This window comes from Camelus bactrianus, chromosome 35 (genome assembly GCF_048773025.1).
Source record: "Camelus bactrianus isolate YW-2024 breed Bactrian camel chromosome 35, ASM4877302v1, whole genome shotgun sequence".
Taxonomy (NCBI): domain Eukaryota; kingdom Metazoa; phylum Chordata; class Mammalia; order Artiodactyla; family Camelidae; genus Camelus; species Camelus bactrianus.
In genome coordinates, this window is record NC_133573.1 from 9,754,629 (window position 1) to 9,770,306 (window position 15,678).

The following is a 15,678-nucleotide window of genomic DNA, read 5'->3' on the forward strand; positions in this document are numbered from 1 at the left end:
GCCTCCTTTGCCCCCAGCCTTTTCCCCTGCCCTCCATCCTTGTTCAGAAGATCATCCTTCACAGTCACTGAAGCCTCCCGCATCCTGCCCTGAGGCTCTGCCTTCAGAATACTTCTCCTCTCCCCCACCCCTCCTCCAGGCTGGATCCTACTCAAGGAGACCAAGTCCATCACCATCTCCACAAGAACAGGGGGTGTCTATTTTGTGCACCACCATAGTCCCAGTGCCCAGAGGAGTGGCTGGCACACTGTATACCCTCCATAAATATTACTTGAATGAATGAATAAATGAATGATTTAACTCCTCTGGTTCTCCACACCCTTCTCTCCTCCCCTCTGGGTGTGCGAACTGCCCCCCCCCCCACTCTCCCACCATGTTCTGTGTTCAGTTCCAGGACCCCTGCCCCCACCCGGAGTGAACATCAGGATGACCCCTGGGGTCCAAAGAATGTGTGTCCCGAGGGCTCCAGCCCAGACGTGCTCAGTGAGGGGGGTGCTGGGGGCCGGGAGTGGGAGCAGCGCAGGCCTCCCGCTGGTCTTCCTGATTAGAGTGGGGCTTCCCGGAGCCCAGGATCTGTGTCTGCGGGTGTCCCCATCTCCTGGCTGCGGCCCCCATTTCGTGAGTGCTTCTAAGTCAAGTGCAGGAACACCACCAGGTCCTGGGCCCTGGGGAGAGTGTCTGCCTCGGGGAAAGGCTGCTAGAAGGTTCGGCCCTTCCTTTCCCCTGTGTCTCTGAGACTAAGGCTTCTACACATGGAGAGTGCTGGTCACGGTGTGGAGGGTCATGCTGGAAGCCTGATTGTAAACTGAAGGCATAAAATCATCACCCAGCTATGTGCCTGGGGCCTGAGCGGGATGAGCTGCATCCCCAAGCTACACTCCTCATCATCTGATTCCTTAGAGAGGCCGGCTAGTCAAGGCTTTCAGCCCAATGCTTCCAGCCGATGCTTTGGGGAGCTCCGTGATTCAGGGAGATGAAGCAGGACCCAGGTCTGCAGGCAAGGAGTGGGCCGCACTGGTGCCTAGGAAGCCCCCCCATCATTTCCACATATTTTCCAGGCTGACTAGAACATGGGGAGTGGGGAACGGCCTTCCCCAGCCCTGGGGGCTCAGTGAGCCCCCCCCCCACCCCGGGCTGTGCAGCGGGAAAGCGGATCTGGCCCCACCCCAGGGGCCAAGGAAACAAGTCTTGTCAATGGGGGGGGGGTGCTTTCAGCAAGGACACTGAAGGACAAGGATGGGGGAAGAGGTTTCGGGGCTTGACAGAGCTGTTACCCTCCAGTCTGTTAGGAGCCAGCGAAGTATGGAGACGGCTGAGAACTAGAAGTTGGCTTTTGGCACCTCGGAGTCTCCCCAGCTAAGCAGAGGCTGTGAAAGCCTTTATAGCTTCTCCAACATCAGCAGTGATGCAGCCCATGGGGAGGGGGCTGCTGATGGAGGAGGGGCGGGGCGGGGGTGGGGTGGAGGGTCTAGGAGGAAGGGGGAGGGAGGGGTCACTCAGAGACTGACCCTCCAGGCAAGGCTGCTCCCAGGGGCCAGCTCTGGAAAACAAATTTAGAAACATTATCCCACAGGATCTCCGTTGAAGACGTCAAGCCCAGAGGCTGGAAGAGAGGAGCCGGGGCAGGGGTCTCAGGGGCCCAGACGATCCCGTGAAATCAGAGCAGCTTGGGCCAAAACAGCTCCTGAAGAGAAGAGTTAACGGATTACCCAGGTTAAGATGGGGGATCTCTCACATTCTTGAGGACCCCATAGAAAGAGTTCAACTCAGGCACGAGCTGTGAAAAGGTGAATTCCACTTGGGGTCTCTTGCTGAAGCATTAAACCCCCCCCCAAAAAATGCTCCCACAGGCCATTTGGGGAATTGGACACGTGATCGCGTTCCTTCTGTTCCAGGCTGATGACACAGAGTGAACCACACATCCCCAGGTCTGTGATCGCACCTCAAAAATGTCGGAATCGTCAGGTCAGGGGATTCCGATCTCCCTGATGGAGTGAGTTCTTACTGGAATTTAAAAAGTAAATGTGAACCAGGGGTATTTTTCTTGTCCTTTTCCATCTAGTGGTAAAGCTTTTTCATCTTGGATTGGATTCCAATTGCTCCCCGGGCAGTTTTGAAAAAAAAATGGAAAGTTAAAAAGCAGAGGAAGCTTTAGGCAGCTGTAAGTAATTGAGGTGAAGGTACCATCAGGATGGAAGCTGCGGGTGGATGCAGGGCAGGTCCCGGTGCCTAGAGGGTGCAGGGGCCACGTGTCAGGTCAGGAGCACAGGTACTTGATGCTGAACATTCAAAAAGTTACTTCCTGGGGGAAAAAAGTTGCTTCCTGGGGCACCGTGGTTTATACCAAGATTCTCCATCCAGGGTGTCAGGGACACAATCTGAGCTCCCCGGCAGAATTTCTCTAGTTTTTCCAAGCGTGTTTTAGGTGAGGAAGGGGATTTTCATACGGGGCAGAGGGCCAGACTTCGGGGGCACTCAGAGTGCACAGCTGCTCGAAGACCCTCTGAGCCTCCTCCTCTGTCTCCCTTGGCACCGACGCGTGTTCGTATTTAAAAACGAGCCAGTATTCCCTGCTTTCCTGTCCCCATGTTGAGAATGATGCTCAAGTCATTGGCTTATTATTTGGGAGGATTTGGTGGCCTCTGGCCCTTCAGAATCAGGGGAGTAGGAAGGTTCTGGTCAACGAAGAGCTTCAGAAGTGAGCACTTGGCCCCGATCTCTGAGCCCGTGGGGAACAGATGGACCCTCGGGCTGGGAGGCAGATGCTGCTCTAAACCTCTCATCCTCTGGCCCCAAAGCCCATGGGAGCCAAAGATCTGTCCGTCCCCCCTAACCTGAAGTGTGGCGAGGACATCAATGTGGACCACTCATGAAGGTCCTCATGTGATGCGTTCAGCCTCACTGTACAAGGCTGCCTCTGCAATGAGCTGGGAGAGACACTCTGCTCACCCACGCTGCTTTCCTTCCATGGACCACGGCGGTACCTTCCCTCTTGTGTCCTGGGCCAGCGCTGCCCTTGTCACTGAGTGTTGAGGAAGAGGAACGAGAAGGGTGACTCCCTGCCCATCCACCCGCCCTTCCTGCTCCCAGGAGGTTGGAAGTGTGCAAGTGTTGTCCTTCTGATCAGACATAGGGTTTGTCTATCGGTATGTGGACAACTGAGCAGAAACCCAAGGGACAACGTTAGTGTTACTCAATTGGGAAGTCAGGAGTAGATTTGAGACAGATTCAAAAAGTGAGTGAATTATGATAATTCTAGATTAGATTAAATATGAACTCTTGCATTTATTTTATTTAAAAATTTTTAAAAAGATTTATTTATTTAATGTAATTTTATATTTTTAGGTTTTCTCTTCTTTAAAGAATTTTTTTTGGTGGAGGGTAGGTAAGTAGGTTTATTTATTTAACGGAGATACTGGGGATTGAACCTAGGACCTCGTGCATGCTAAGCACACCCTCCACCACTGAGCTCTACCTCCCTGCTGAGCTCCTACATTTTAATGTCTTAACACAACAGAAATTTATTTCTGTCTCCTGAACAGCTCGAAGCAGGTATTGAGTGATGTCACATTGTGGCAGTCGGGACACTTGGCTCCTCCCGTCTTGTGGTCCAGCTGTCCCCTTTGGGCAGAAAGTGTGTACAGACAAGGCAGCTGTAGTTGGGTGCCTCGTAGTGGAAGTGACACGTCCTTTCCACTCACATTCCTGTCCCAGTTCTTAACTGATGCATAACAAATCACCCCAAACTTAGTGGCTTACAACAATGTCAACATTCGTTTTGCTCATGGACTTGTAATCTGGACGGGGCTCGGTGGGGACAGCTTGTTTCTGCTCCATTTGGTGTCTCCCGGGATGACGTGAAGGCCGAGGGCTGGAATCATTGGCCAGCTCCTCCCTTATGTGGAAGGCTGGCGCCTGCTGGTGCGTCAGCTGTGGCCGTAGCCAGAGCAGCTACACTTGAACTTTCCGTGTGGCTGCGGGGCTGCCTCAGTGCGTGGTGCCAGGGTTCCCAGGGCGGGGGTCCCCAGAGGACAGGGCAGGAGCCGTGTCCCCTTTTATGGCTTGTCTGGATAAGCCCCAGAGGTCCACCCAGATGAAAGTGCGGGGACACAGACCCTACTGCTGGACACAGGAGCGTCACCATGAGACGTGTGACATGGGACCCACAGGCATGGCTGTGTTTAGGTAACACAATCGGCCACGATTCCACCCGTGAGAAGCCACCTCAGGAGGCCATCCAGGTGCAAGATGAGCTTAGGAGACACAGTCGCAGCTGCTCCCAAGTGACCACGATTGCAGGAAAGCCCATTCGGGCTGGAGCTACAAGCTCAGCCACATGCAGTAAGGAGCCCTTTCAGGTCCTGAGCGGGCCCGTTGGAAGGCTCACGGAGATAGATGTCTGCAGAGACGCTGTGGGGTTGCGGCGGACAGAGCAGTGTTATGCTGCAAGCATTGGCGTTTCTGCATAGGGGGACCGTGCGACCACGTGGTGCCCAGACGGCACATCCCAAGGGGGCCCAGCCAGGCCAGACAGACCTCAGGCTCAGCTGAGTAGCTGCAGAAACATGGCAAGTGGGACGCTTGGTCACAGGCTTTGCCCTCGCCTGCTGGTCTCTCTGCACAGCGTCTGGCCCCTTTATTCACAGAGCTCTGATTTCCTGCTGTAAGGAAGAACATGCATCCATCTGCGGGCTAATGAATTTAATGAGCACCTACTCTGTGCCAGGCAGGGTGCTGAGCCCTGGAGAAACACAGTGAGCTAGACCGACAGAAGGCAGGGTTACCCACTGCAGACTTGTGCCTGGTTTCAGCTGGCATGTGATGTCCTCTGAAAGACAGGTGGGTAGGTCACAAAGACTCTGGTGACTTGTGTAGCATACTGGTGGCGGGTCTGTTAACCTCATTTAACTGCCTAACTGGTAAACGGCACCCTCCCCGAGTCAGACGTGTAAGTCAGGGCTGACAGATGACTCCAGGGGGATATCCTGGCCGTACCCTTCTCTGCGGGCAGTTCTTTACAGCAGCCTGCTGGGAGGGGATAGCTCAGTGGTAGAGCGCATGCTTAGCATGCACAAGGTCCTGGGTTCAATCTCCAGTGCCTCCTTAAAAAAATATTAGGTAAATAAACCTAATTACCGCCCCCCCCCCCAAAAACCTCAACAAACAGAAAAAAAGACAACATTGTAACAGTCTGGAATAGCATTTGTGCTTTGAAATTTGGAGGCAGTGAAGAAATTCTGGATGTACCACTGCAATTAACCTGCGTTGAGCTGTAATCTTCATTCATTTAGGGTCCCGGCTGGGCTGTACCATGTGTCAGCCAGACACCTCCGCAGGCCACACAGTGACCCTCTTGAGTGTTTCGGGGACGCTGACTGCATTTGTAAACAAGTGGCATTTTGACATCCGAGAAGCGTCCTTTCTCAGAAGAGAGACAAGCCATGAAAGAAATGTCAAAATGGGGAGTGGAGAAGACCGCCGGGTGCCTTTGGAAATGCTTCTCCCCACCCACTCTTGGGAAAAAAAAGATCCCAGCTCCTCTTTTGTACCCCCTTTCAGCTGAGGCTTGTTTTACTGAACTGGCAGAGGATGAGTGGTGGTGAACAAAGAACCCATCAAACGTGGGACAACTTCATCGCCAGGGCTTAGAAGAAGGAAGAAAGAAGTCGAGCCTGAGCCTTGCTGGTTGTGACGCCGGTCGGGGGAGATGGCTTCATTGACCACTGAGGGAGACTGACTGCTGTTTTTTTAGGGGATTGGAAGCCGCAGAACAGGATGTGCATCTGAGGCCATGAGAAGCCGCCACACAAATCAAAAGACTTGATCTTCAGAATCAGGGCTTCTGCCCTCAGCTGTGTGATGTCCCCTTCCAAGTACTTATCATGGGTGGCTCTAGACATAAGCTGACTGTGTCATTACTAAAGACATGCTTGGAATTCCTCTTCTGAGACAGAAGCGTATTCTCCTTGAACATTTCAGCTCTAAAATAATTTAGAGCCAAATTTAGGAAGTGAGATAGACATGTAAGCTGAGTCTAATAGAGATGTGTGTGTGTGATATAAAAGAGGTGTGCATAACGCAGTGAGAATGGTTTTCCTTCTTTCTTCCTTTAAAAATTCTTATTTTTTATTGAAGTGTAGTCGATTTACAATGTTAGTTTCAGGTTATGGCAAAGCGATTCAGTTATACGTATACATGCATACATATGTATATATATTTTTTTCGTGAGAATGATTTTCTTATGTGGATTTTAAGCTGGGCTCTGAAGACATTTCTCAAGGAGTGCGACCCACTTTGTTGGAAAGATATTGGCATTGGTGGAAGATGTCTATGACTTAACATTTCCTACGCTTATATGGCTTTGGGATCCTTTTTTTTTTTTTTTTAATTGAAGTCTAGTTGATTTACAATGTTTCAGATGTACAGCAAAGTGATTCAGATTCATACATATAAATCTATTCTTTTTCAGATATATAGAGTCGTGTATATAATAATATATATCTGATAAATGTATATAAATTATATATTACTTTTAGATACCTAAATATACATGTAAATTATTCTTTTTCAGATTCTTTCCCATTACAAGGTTATTACAAGATGTTGAACATTGCTCCTTGTGCTATACTGTAGGTCCTTGCTAGGTCTCTATTTTATATATGTTAATCCCAAACTCCTGATTTATCCCTCCCCAGCTTTCCCCTTTGGTAACCCTAAGTTTGTTTTCTCTGTCTGTGAGTCTGTTTCTGTTTTATAAATAAGTTCATTTGTCTCATTTTTTTTTTTTAAGATTTCACATACAAATGGCATCATATGATATTTGTCTTTCTCTGTGTGGGATCCTTTCTTCATACATTTTTATTAACAGCCCATGGAACCACGGTTCCTCAAAACATCCTTTGGGAAGCGCTGACCTCCAGCAGTCGTAGAAGGACACACAGGATACTGAGGGAGACGCAGGACCTTCCGATGAGACAGAGTGAATTAACCTCATGGGTCTTTTTTCTCTCCCAATGTGCCAGTGAAGGAATAAAAAAAGACATAAACTCTTGGCGGCAGTGGAAGACAACAGTGGGCAGAGGATGAAAATAAATCCCTGGGAAATGAGAAGCCCACAGAGGTGGCGATGACTCAGGAAAACGAAAGGAGATTCACTCCACCTGGATTCCTGAGAGGAGTCGCTGCAGACAGTTGAGCTGATTTGCACCTAGTCTGGCTCAGAACTGGGAGGCACAAGATACTGCTTTGAAACCTAGTTTGTTGATGAGATGCTATTACAGATCAAATGTGTTCTCCCCAAAACTCATTATGTTGTAACCCTAACCCCCTGATGTGATCCAAGTCCACACTCGTTCTGCTCACCTCATGGCAGGCCAATAAATCGGGAGACAAGGTGTTGGGGCAAGGAAGAATGACTTTATTCAGAAATTCAACAGACGGAGAAGATGCGGGACTAACGTCCATCTTCCCCAGGCCAGAATTCAGGGACGGGAAAAGCAGGACCTCCGGGGCAGCTGGTCAGAGGGGCCAAGGACTGGGCACCAGACTCTGCATTGAGCCATCCGCTGAGGGTCAGCACACGGAGGGTGGACCAGGGTTAGGGTCGGGCAGGAGAGCCTGCGGCAGTGCTGTGATGTGCATTTCTCTTCTGACTCCCCAGCCATCCCATTCTTTCAGACGTAACCACTGGAAACAGCTTAGCTTGTAAGTATCAGCAATTCTGACGGTTGGTCAGGAAGCATGACATCTTTTTTTTTTCCTTTTCAGTCTAAACAAAGGAAAACAGTCTCTCTCTGATCAGGGCAAATAGTCTTGACAGAGGGTTTACTGGAAGATGGCAAGCGCCCTGAGCTCTTTCCCCATGGTCATGGCGCTCAGTAAATGCTGGTTGGGTGGACAGTGAGTCAGCGCCTTCCTGTTGCCTTGTTAGGTGAGGACACCTTACAGAAACAAAATCGCATCATCCAGCTCAGCTGTTCTCAAACCTGAGTGTGCTCAGGATGGGAATTTGCACGTCGTAAACAAGTTCTCAAGGTGGGCCGGGCGCGGGTGGTTTTTTGCACCAAAGAGCGAGCAACACCTGGTGATATGTGGCAGGCTGGATGGGACCTACAGAAAAAGGTGACGCTCGGTGTGGACTTGCAGTGAGGGCCACACCTGGAGGGCACAGCTGCAGACACCATACTTTCCTTCCTACCACTGAGAAGTTGGAGCAGCATTTTCTATAGAAAAAGGAACTTCATGATGGTAACAACCAACCTGTAAAGTGCAGTGTAGAACCGGCCACACAGCCTGTCTCTGAGCAGGGCTGAAATCCCCTTTCTCTCCCCAGTAACCCCATCCCCTTGGATTGAGTTTCAGCACCGTTTACTAGGCACTGACTTTGTACCAGGTACCATGCTTGGGTCTGGAGACAAAAGCTGTTTAGGAAATGAAGGTCGTCAAAACTTCCCCTGCACCTGCACTTCCTTTGGGTAAAAATGCAGCTGTGTTCCCTGTGAATCCAAGTGGCCAGGCTGGTGCGAGAGGAGTGAGCAATGGTGAGCAGGTGCAGGCTGCTAAGGTGTGAACCTGGGACAGCAGTTTTTGCCATCCTAGTTGGTGAGCAGCTTTGCTGTGTGACTCAGTTCCAGGGGAGTGGACAGCTGCTCTTGCCTGGAGGAGCCCAGCCTGTGGGTCACTTTGGTACAGGACATCAGCCTTGGTGTCCAAACCAGGTGGTGAGGCATTTGGAAACCACATCCCAGTGATTTCAGCTTGGCAGTTTCCAAGGAAACGGGACCTCACAGGGAGTCCACTTCTTAGCACTGCTGGTAATGAGACTGGGATGTTCCTAACACAACCTAGATTTAAAAAAAATGTTTCTGATAGGACCTGGCCAAGGCCGCATAGGGTCCGTCCCAAGGCACTTCCACAGCTGTGAGAAGAGGGGTGACCTCTCTCTTTTGAGCGATGATTACTTTTCTCACCTAATGACAACATTCCCCGTGACCCCCTCAGCCCCACTTCAGTCCTCCTGCCCGAGTAATGACTACTGCAGGCGTAGTAGTTTCTAAGCTACCTGCGGCGTGGCGGTTCCGACACAGAGCAGTTCCCCCTTCCCCAGTCCGTCTTGAAAATCATTCTCCGTCAGCCGAGACTCCCTTTTGATGAGCTGCTCCATAGCTCCTGAGGAGTTCCATCACTCTTGGTGTAAACTAGTTACTAAGCCTAAATATGTTTGGCTGCAGGTGTGTTCCTGGTGGTCTATTCAGGTGGGAAGCCCCATAAAAAAAGACTGGCAGGACCCCCCGGCAGGGCCACTACTCCCCTGCCAGCACCATCCGATTCCCTGGCCCTGCGGCTTTGTCTCACTTTTTGCCTCTGAAACGGTTTGCTTCTAGGAAAGTGGAACTGACCCCTAAGATTCTATTGGTTCCCTGATCTCACTCCTGGTTGGTCCATTTTTACAAAGCTTGTTCCTAATTGGTCAACTTTTGTTATACGTTATTTGCATAGATGTTGCAAAGTGTAAACTGGCAGCCTATAAAAGCCCGTGTAAACCTACAGCCGGGTCCAGAGCTTGGAGTGTTAGGTCCTCTGGGCCCGCTGGCGTAGTAAACCTGAGTTCTCCAACTCTCCAGCGCTGCTTGGTCTCTCGCCAGGATCCAGGTTGCTGTCACAACTGAGCTGTAACACCGAGCTGTAACACTGAGTTGACACATGCTTTTCTGCAACATTTCATCTGATGGGCTTTATCAAAGGGCTACGGTTGGCAAACGTGGGATTCTTCTCCCTACCCCCACTCCTCCATGGGGCACTGGTAAATGTTTTATAGAATCTCTAAAAAGAGGAGAAAAGAAAAAAGCGCTGACTTGCAGGGTTTGCCCATTTGTGTGGTTGTAAATATTCCCACTCGGGTCAGTTTCAAGCTACCAGTATGGGTCCCTGAGCATGGAGTTGGGAAGAAACATACATATTTGGCTCTCAAGGGGTCTGCACCAGTGGGTTCCAGCATGTCTCTGCCACCTTCTCACCCCCTGCCTCAAGCAACATTTTTTGCTCATTGAGTTTTCCAGAATTTGTGTCCGTGGAGTCACTGGTCTTTCCTTTCCCTGTATCTGTGTGAGGAGCCAGGCGCTTGGCTGATTTATAAGCAGTTTCTGAAGAATGTCATGACTGAAACAGATGCTCATGGACAGAGATCTTGCATATAAAAGCCGGCAAATAGCAAAGAACCCAGAATCTCAGAGACCAGCATGTCACAGGCAGTGGCTTCCTGGCCAAAGCAGAGGGCAAACGACTTCGTCCTGGGGGAGAGAAACACCCCCTCTTGGGTAGCAACGCCAGCTGATCTTACTTTGGCCTGGGCTTAATCTGTAAAACTGACAGCAAGACCTGCCTTTTTTCTTATCCTACAAAGAAGATTATCTTTGTGGAATACCCCTGAAGTAATTATAGATAATGGTCCAGATCTGGCACTTACAAGTTCCGCCACTTGGCTGAGAAATGAATTCCCTATCTGCTACTACAAGACCTCATTATGTGCTGCACTGGTGAATTGGTAATGAAGACTTAAAAAGTGTCTGATAGCAAAAGAAGCTTCTTTCTTAGCCTGACTGGCCTCCAGAGCAGGGCCCCAGGGAACAGAGGATTGAACTCAATGCAAATTTCAAACCAGATTACCAGCAGCATCGTATCATCCCCTTGGAACGCTGGGAATGTGGGGACTGTGAAAAGCCAACAAAGAAAGACCGTAGTTAAGGGGAAAGAAAAAAAAGAGAGGACTCTTCAGTTTGATGGCGAGAAAGAAACTGGTTTAAGGTGGGCTGAGAAGATTGGTATTCTTTTCCTAAAAAGGGGTAAGAGCCTTTGACAAGACTACAAAGAAAACAAGTATCACTTGAAGTCAGTGCTCTGCTCAGCAGATTTGTGTAGTAGCTTTCCTGTGCTCCAGGTACCAAACATGAGTTTTACCATCTACAGAGGGAGCAAAGTATTCGAGCTGGTCACTTGCTTCTCTGCTCCGAGATCCGAGCTTAGACATTCCCCGGAAAGTTGCATTTCCCGGGCTCCCTGACCAGCTGGCTTTGGGCCACGTTTAAGGCAGTGGGACCGAATTAAGACTGAGAGTTTGGGTGAAGTAGAAAAGGCAGGTTTACTTCTTTACCCAGCAAAGGAGGTCCCAGTGGGCTAAAGCCTCCAAGACCGAGCACCTGAGGGGAGAGCAGGTAGGGCTTTGACAGCAGCTCAGGGGAGGCGCTGGTTTCCGTGGAGATCACGTGCAGCGTAAGGATGCACTGCGAGGTTGTGCTTGTTTCCACAGAGGCAGCGGTCCCCTTTGTCCTGCAGGGTTTGATGTTCACCACCAGCTTTGGGAGTCTACTATTCTTGTGCCTAGAACAGAGGTGCTTGGGAAAGGGGTCCATGGAAAAGAGCTCTAGAGAGCACTTTTGTGCAGTTTAAAGTCAGGCTGATTAATGCTTCTGGCCTTTTAAGCAGGCTGAGGCCTGGGACCTCTTGCTGCGCTGTTTGCACAGGTGGGAACAACAGAATACAAGGAAACCAAAAGGCTAAAAATAACTGCAGACATGCACAGTTGGGGCGAGTTATGAACAAGATGCACAAAACACCCAACTGCTGTCTCCGAGGTGCGCGGTGGGCAGATCACCCGAGTCCCCTCTCCTTACCAGCCCACTCCTGGTCTGCAAAAGCAGGAGAAAACCCTTTAAATTATTACACAGTGAAGCAGTTACAAATACTGTGTGGTCACCGGTGACGACAGAGTCCTGATCGGTTACAGCACTAGCAGGATATAGGGGATGGCTGGGGTGATCATGCCAGTCTCTCTCTGCTTTGGGTGGAGCCCCAGGGAGGCCAGCTCCCATGGACCAGACCTGGCCAGGAAACCTTGGCCTCTGGGCCCTGATAACAGCTCCTTTTACCATTTGTTCCTCCAGCCCAGGCAGATATCAGCAACTGTCCAGGGTAATTAAAATCTGCATCACCTCTCAGTCCCCTCTTGGGCTTCACAAGTCTCTCAACACCTTTGTAACTAGTTTATTGCATTAAATTCCTCCTGTTGACCTGGAATGAGCTTGCTTTTATTGTCTAACATGATGCCACTAGAAAGAGAATCTGTGCCAAGGGCTGGGGGTACTGAGACGGTGGTGTGCTTTCACTGGTGGGGACCAGGAAGGTTTATGGTAAGTGGGAAATTTGAGTGGCCGCTCCAGAACTGAGTAGGAAGTTCCCAGGCAAGCAGTTGAGGAAGAGGAAGCAGGAGGAGAGAGAGTATCCCCTTTGTTTGCAAAAAACACGGCAGGGGGAGGGTGCCGCTCAGAGGCAGAGCGCATGCCTACCATGCATGAGGTCCTGGGTTCAATCCCCAGGACCTCCATTAAAAAAAAAATAATAAATAAACACACTTAATTACCCCCCGACAACAAAATAAAAATATAGATCATTATTCAAAAAATGAAAAGCAGGGCAATGCAACAGAATATGGAGTTTTCAAGGAATGTCAGAACACAGCTGGAAACGTCAGCCCTCTTCCTGTACTCAGTCTCCCTCTGCAGAGGACTGTTTGCCTAGTCAGCGCCCACTGGGGAAACTTTAAACTGTGTATTTAGCCTCATACCTCTGTTTCCCAACGTCTCCAAACTGCAAGGCACTCTTATTGAAAATCAGATAGTGACTTTCTGGAAGATTCACTTCTTGCTCGCCTCAGTTCTACCAGATATGGGGGTGGAGAGACAGAGACTTCCCGAGTCACTGCTTGGAAACAGCCCAGAGCACATCTATTTAACTTTCTTTCTTTCTTTCTTTCTTTCTTTCTTTCTTTCTTTCTTTCTTTCTTTCTTTCTTCCTTTCTTCCTTTCTTCCTTTCTTCCTTTCTTCCTTTCTTCCTTTCTTCCTTCCTTCCTTCCTTCCTTCCTTCCTTCCTTCCTTCCTTCCTTCCTTCCTTTCTTTCTTTCTCTCTTTCTTTCTCTCTTTCTTTCTCTCTTTCTTTCTCTCTTTCTCTCTCTCTTTCTCTCTCTCTTTCTCTCTCTCTTTCTCTCTCTCTTTCTCTCTCTCTTTCTCTCTCTCTCTCTCTCTCTCTCTCTTTCTCTCTTTCTCTCTTTCTCTCCTTTCTTATTACAGAGCTATAGTTGACGTACAATGTTGTGTTAGTTTCTGGTGTACACATGGTAATTCAGTCATACACACATACTTTTTCATTATAGGTTATTACAAGATATTGAGCATAGTTCCTTGTGTTCTACAGTAGGTCCTTGTTGTTTACCTATTTCATATACAATAGTTTGTATCTGCTAATCCCAAACTCTCAATTTATCCCCCCACCCCTTCTCATTTGGTAACCATGAGTTTGTTTTCTATGTCTGTGAGTCTGTTTCAGTTTTGTAAATAAGTTCATTTGTATCATTTTTAAAGGTTCCACATATAAGTGATCTCATATATTTATCTTTTTGTCTGACTTACTTCACTTGGGTCCATCCATGTTGCTGCAAATGGCATTGTTTAATTCTTTTTTATGGCTGAGTAGTATTCCATTGTGTATATATATACCACATCTTCTTTATCCAATCCTCTGTCAATGGACATTTAGTTAAACATTTTTCTTTTGATAGGAACACAAATGTGTGTAAACATTACTCACTCCTCCCTCCCCACATTCCCACATGCCCAAGGCAACCATGGCCTTTCTGCTGGGGGTGGTCATAGCTTCTAGTCTGGGACCCAAGTGTTGAAGACTGCCCCTGAACCCATTCCAATGACAGCAGAAGGATCTGCTTGCCTTCAAGGAGGATCTGTACATTTCTATGTCATCACACAGCTTCCTTTAGCAGCAGAGCAAATTTTCAAAGATGCTTCCCATTCACTGATCACTTAATCCTTCCACGTGACTCAGTGGGCAGTTGCCCACGAGCATGCAATAGACTGTCAAGACCAGGGATGGCATCTGGGTCTCTATTTTTGGCAGGAACACTTTCTGCCATGCCACAGTCCTCCTGGGGACAGGATGGCCGCTGTCCTAGCAAGTTGACATGTTGTAAGAGCTCCAGGGCCAAGCTTCCATAAAACACACAGAAGCTGCCTGGTTGGCTGAGTTCTCTCCTAGGCTTCACTTAGGAGACAGGGTTCAGAGGGAGATGTTCAACCTAAGACCACACCTCCAGGGCTTTCCTTTCTTACTACCAACCACTTGACCCCAAGAGAAATGCCCTTCTGACCCCTGCTGGCTATGAGAGCACATACACCTTGAGTAGAGAATCATTTCAGAGATGATGTCAGAATACTCTCCCAAACCCCCTCCCGCTGTGATTGGGCAAGAAGGTTAAACCTGGGAAAGGTGGACTGGGTCCTGATTAAACAGGCTGGCAAGACAGAAACAAATAATCACCCTGTACATAGCAGTAATGGAGCAACAAAGTAAATATGAAGGGAGAGGGTTGCCATCCATATTTAACTAGCGGATTAATGTACAGAGGGTGCACTGCACTCTGGGGAGCACTTAGGGGGACCTGAGAGGCAGAAATGGCTCAATTATGATACACGGTCACAGTCTGGGAAGAGGGAGGGGCTGTCTGCATCATTTAACCTGAGGCTGCGAGCTCACATCAGAGGTAATCAAGGGTGATGAAGCAGGGGAAGGATCGTGGGAGATAATTCCAGGCTCATTAGCATGAAGAATTTGTTGAGAGAAGAGAATGGGAAACATGCTGTAAATTCTCATCGAGAGTTCTTCTCCAAGGTCCCTGTATATCTCTGTCTTCTTTATCAAGCATTCTTTTAGGTTTCTTCAGTCCTTCATTTGCTCACCTAGGACAAAGGATCCAAGGACCACTTCACATCTTGGGGCAACATTTCCAACCATAAGTTGGCCTCATGCTCCTGTCTTATGTTCATGCAACCAGATCTATTTCTCAGTGTCTCTCTCTCTCTCTCACCACTTCTCAGAATGGGGACATTGTCAAAGCCTTGCACACAAAATTATTTTCCAGGAGTAAATAATTGTGGGGCATTCTCAGCAAAAGATTAAAGTGTTGTTAGTGTATCAAAGCAGCTGTGATTTTTTTAAAAATTGAAGTGTAGTTGATTTATACACTGTGTTAGTTTCTGGTGCAGCACAGTGATCAGTTACACAGATGTTCTTTTGCTTTATAGGTTGTTACAAGATACTGAGTCTAGCTCCCTGTGCTCTACAGTAGGACCTTGTTTATCTCTTTTATATAGAGTAATTTGTGTCTGCTAATCCCAAACTCCTAATTGATTCCTCCCTCTCTTCCCCTCTGGTAACCATAAGTCTGTTTTGCAATTAAGTTCATTTGTATAATTGTTTTTTAAGATTCTACATATAAGCAATATCATATATTTGTCTTTCTTTGTGTGACTTACTTCACTAAGTATGATAATCTCTAGGTCCATCCATGTTTCTGAAAATGGCATGATTTCATTCTTTTTTATGACTCAGCAGTATTCCATCTGTGTGTGTGTGTGTGTGTGTGTGTGTGTGTGTGTGTTCACACCACAACTTTATCCAGTCGTCTCTTGAGGGACATGTAGGTGGCTTCCATGTCTTGGCTGTTGTAAACAGTGAAAGCAGCTGTGATTCTTCAAGAGGAAGGTAGTTGTATATAGCATTTCCTGAAAACAATAGTCCACAGACTCCTTTTTACGAAAGTGTCTTAAATAACT